Raw genomic sequence first — 4,989 nt, forward strand, 5'->3', positions numbered from 1 at the left:
TATTACTCGCGTGTCATAATTGGGGATATGGGCTGCTCCGCCCTATATCCCTGATATGCCAACTAGACGAAAAGTGTGTTCTGAGCCTGTATCGCGTATAATAGGCTCATCGTAAAACAAATAATAAGTCTTAAAAATCAGGGTTCACGTGACACTCGGGCTCCAGCCAAGTTTTCCGCATCCGCAGGAACGCTACCCCCCTCTTGAATCATAGCATAGTGGACTCTGCAATGAACAGATTATGAAACTCCCTGCAGATTTACTACGGTCATTTCTGGTGACTGGTCTTGGGGCACCGTGGAAGCTGTGACTGGTTGCCAAGTTTTGTTTTGTGACTGATCATGGGGCATTTGTGACTACTTCGAAGCACAGCTCTGATTGATCACAGAGTCTTACTGTTGTGAATATTTATATCGATTGAGAAGTCAAGCAGCCACGGGGCACTGGCCTTGCAGCTGTGAGTATGCATACAGTACATATTCACATGACTCTATTGTATGCTGGACACTGCTGGTCCATTGTTGCAGTGTGTAAGTGAACTGCAGAACCTATTCCGTGATGAAACACCTACTCCTGAAAGACTGAATGTTTGAGCTCATAGTCTTTTACTTCACTCCCATGCTGCTCATATAATTATACCATACGCCAGAAGACCCTAAGTTACAAGTAGTTCTAAGATTTTGTGGACCATGTGACCATGTGGTACTTTCACTCTACAGCCAAGTCAACCTCTTCGTCAACACACAGGGTTTTCCTCAGACACAAGCGAATGGTTTACTCCACTCTGGAGAAGAACACAGTTTGCTCTCTCAAACACCAACCGCAGATAACTACGGAATGTACTTCAGAAGTAGGAAGTGCAACAACTGCTAGAATATTGAACTGTCGTCCACACAAAACAAATAAAGACAACTGAAAACCAAACACACATGCAACTGCCAACATGCATGTAACAGCAACTGCAAGCCAGAACTACAGACTCCGCGCAGGGAGGAACAGGGGAAACAGAGCTAACGCTTCCGACTCCGAGAGCTTCGAATAGCAGCGGACAAAACAATCCATCAACCTTGCGTGTCACCTTGCGCTACCGCAAACGAACACCTATGGATGCACAGTGCAGCACAGACTCAGTGCATGCACGGTGTAATAACTGGAGTACATGTAAACCGACAACGGTCACCTTGCACCCTATGCAGTAAGTTACATAGGCGGTGCCAACAAAAGAGCAGGGTTTGTGTATCGTGCACACTCCAATGGCACAGCAGAAAATGTTCTCACCAACAGCCACTGCTAGCTGTTTTGTCATCTTGCTGTGCCAAATGATGCTGTATAGACGCGCCAAGCAGAGATGGACTGCTTATGAGCGTGAACAGGCTGGATGGGGTGACTGATGGACTGTCGGAGTTGGCGAACCACAGAAATCGTGTCGCAACTCTGTATGCTGGGTTGGCACTGATTTGTAAAATGGCCTTCTCAGTATCGCAGGTCATGACGATTGGTGGCAGGCAAAATCGTAGAACAATGATGAATGGCCTACTGGCTAGGTCGTTGTTAGTAAGATTGCCTGAATCCTGGATGTCAACACAGTCTAGGTCCCACAGATCTGGGATGGTGCAGGAGTCGGAAGTTGCATCAGTTAGAGAAACGATAGCTGGCATGGCTGCTCATCGGCGTACTTGAGTGCTTGGAGTGACGTGTTCGGCCAGTCACCACAAAACCGACTGTGGTAGGCAGAAACTGTAGTCCTGGCGGAAGTCCTCTGGTGCTCCACGTCAACTGAGACTCCCAGAGGAAATCTGCACCGATCAAGACGACTGACTATCTTACGGTCAATGGCGATACTGGTTGATGCTGCACTAGCTGCTGTTGCGCTAGATGCTGGTACCTCGTCAGCCACGGGCTGGTCAGCTACTATGTTGGTACTGCTGTCAGATTTCTGTTGAGATTCAGGGCAGATCGTGACATGATGGTGACTCTGATTGGTGACCCATGCGAGAACACACATTACACTTGCGGGTGGCCTTGCACTGAGTTGACCGGTGCCCTGTGCGCAAACACACAAAGCAACGCTTCTGTTCAATCAGTTATTCTTTCCGCTGTGCTACTGTTGTGTATTTCGCGCAGCTCTTGTCCAGGTGAGATCCGCCGCAGAATGCACACCCTCTCATACTGCTGGCATTCCATTAACATCAGACCGCTTCCTTCTGGTGAACTTGCATGCGCCTGTCACCAGTGCACCTGCAGAATAGTGAGTGACATCTTCTGCTGTAGTACCGCCTGTGTTTGTGCGGCGCAGAAAGGCGTCTTGCATGATAACATAACGCTTCAGTGCTGTTCTGAAGTCATTCAGTTTCCATTGTGTCCCTGCATCTGAAAAGCCTCGCGATTCGTCCAGTTGAATCAGCGTTCGGCATGATCCGTATCTTGGTCACAGCACCGTGTGACGATCTGGTGACATCAGACGGATATAATACACAAGAGACAATTGTGATATTTCTACGTTGTGTTTACTTCAGATACATAATCTAAATAAAAGGGGGTTGTCAACCGACAACCGCTCTATTTAGTTGCTTTTCACTCTTTAGATGAAAATTCTTTTATTAATTATGTCGAAAAATTATGCGGTTGTCAGTTGACAACCACCCTTTAATTTACACTGCAGTTGCGTGATGTCCACCACTTTCTGTACATAATCTAAGAGTACTAACAGCCACTGACTTCCAACTACCAAGGGAAAGCAAGCCCAAGCGCAGGAGAACCGTGCGCGCGCGCGGGTACGTGACATGTAATATCGTAGTAGAGCTGGCAGGCAAGGCATGATCAGGGGTTCAGGCCCTGCCTGTAAACGCTCTGATTGGCTCAAACCCTGGCAACAATCACGTGACATGTCTGAAAGTACAAGTAGTTGCGATTTATGCTGAAGTTCTAACTAACGGAACACGTGCAGCGCTACACCATGAACCGTGTGGAAACAAAAATAAGTAGAGGAGACACGGGATAACAGACATGAACTCAGGGTCAAACTGATAACTGTGAAACGTGAATGCATGCAGTATATGGAGACAAAACAAAGTCACAGAATTCAGTACGTAACAAGTACTACACACTAACCTCGTACATGAGAATGTCACGATACCATTTGAATTAGCTCTTACACCCCACTTATGTTTCAGTCAGTAAGAGTACACATGCGTACTTACGTTGACTCTATTTTATCTGACTTGTCCAACACCATCGTTGTGAGCCTTCGGCACTTGGGAATACACAGGACGGATAAGATAGCAGCAAGAGCATCTCCCCGCTCTGTGAACACACCTCAGACGCCATGCTTCATGATTGTGTGCCCATGGAATACAAGGACACAATAGACTTGGTGCAGCTAACGAAATGGATGAACGGTCGACGGCCTAAGTGTTCTCCTTCCAAGTTCCTCGATCAACACTGACAGTCACCACATACCAGGCTTGATGTTTCAAGCACCATCGGCGCAGGCCACGTTTTTCGGCACCGACGATTTGTTCGTCCACCAAAAGTCGAAACAAATGTTTCTCACTTGAACACTCCATAGAGCTGCCGCTGTTGTGCCAAGGCCCATTGGCGCATGGTGTGTATACTCCAAACCTACATGTATGATGATGGGTCACTGCTGACGTTTCTGCTCTTGGACAGTGCAACGCCGCATGAAGATATGTCACATGTGGCTCCACAATCGCTGAGAACGCTAGTGCGCGTCCATAGAATACTAAAACACAATAGGCGCGGCGCAGCTAACGCCCACTTGGATGAATCGGAGTGGTGGCGAGTGCATTCTCCTTCCTCGGTGAACACTGCTGGTCACCCTGTTTGATGATCCACCAAACACCATCGGTGCAGGCCGCGTTTTTTCGGAATCAGCCATTTATTCGTCCACCAACAATAGAAATTAATGTTTCTCACTTGAACACTCTGTAGAGCTGTCGCTGTCGTGACAAGGCCGTGTATACTCCAAGTCTACATGTAGGATGAAGAGTAACAGTTACTGCTGATAATGAAGTTTGCGCTCGTGGACAATACAACGCTGTGTGAAGTAAATTGTGGCTCCACAATCGCTCTGAATGCTAATGTGTGTCCATGGAATACTAAAACACAATAGGCGCGGTGCAGCTAACGCCCAACGTGGATGAAACGGACAACAGCAGCGGCTAGAGCGTTCTCCTTCCTCGGTGAACACTGCTACAAGACATTATGCTTGATGATTCACCAAACACCATCGTTGGGGGCCAAGTTTTCCGGCGCCAGCGAGTTGTTCGTCCACCAACTATTAAACTTTGATGAGTCTTTCTTCAACACTTCGTAGAGCAGCCGCGCAAGGCCTTTCCTTCGCGTTAGGGTAGCGATCCTTCCTAGATGATATCGCTATTCATTGTTACTTTTTACTACAATGAGTAGTGTTTCTCCGAAAATAAAGTCAGCTGCCTGGGCATTAGGCATTAGACTGATTAGTGCTGCCTACGCCTAGCGCCTGGACTTGGAAAAAAATTGATTTTGCAAGTCTTCAATCATGTTTGCATGTACGCGCTATCCAGCCATGTGGCGTGAACAGATAGCCTGACGTGAAAGGTAGCGCGGGCGCGCGAGTCGATCGTACGCGCTCGCGGACGTGTCTGACACGTGAAACGAAAATATTTTTTTGGCGGGTAGTCGGCAAAAATTAAGTGACGGTCCCTTTAGTCTTACGCGTACGGCGAAGAAAAAAATTGATTTTGCAAGTCTTCAATCATGTTTGCATGTACGCGCTATCCAGCCATGTGGCGTGAACAGATAGCCTGACGTGAAAGGTAGCGCGGGCGCGCGCGAGTCGATCGTACGCGCTCGCGGACGTGTCTGACACGTGAAACGAAAATATTTTTTTGGCGGGTAGTCGGCAAAAATTAAGTGACGGTCCCTTTAGTCCTTCGCGTACGCGACAGCAGGCTTGCCTTCGGATGCGTTACCCGTACATCAAAAAAG

General features: G+C 47.8%; 1 long non-coding RNA gene across 1 annotated transcript; it reads right to left on the minus strand.

Annotated features, from left to right (window-relative positions):
* Nucleotides 1–770: 770 nt before the first annotated feature.
* LOC135824645 (uncharacterized) lies at nt 771–4,594 on the minus strand. Its single transcript, XR_010554900.1, has 2 exons — nt 3,201–4,594; nt 771–2,448 (listed from the first exon to the last, which is right to left on the minus strand). It is a non-coding gene; the product is annotated as an uncharacterized LOC135824645 (long non-coding RNA).
* Between the last annotated feature and the right edge of the window lie 395 nt (nt 4,595–4,989).

Source organism: Sycon ciliatum, chromosome 9, assembly GCF_964019385.1.
Source record: "Sycon ciliatum chromosome 9, ocSycCili1.1, whole genome shotgun sequence".
Taxonomy (NCBI): Eukaryota; Metazoa; Porifera; class Calcarea; order Leucosolenida; family Sycettidae; genus Sycon; species Sycon ciliatum.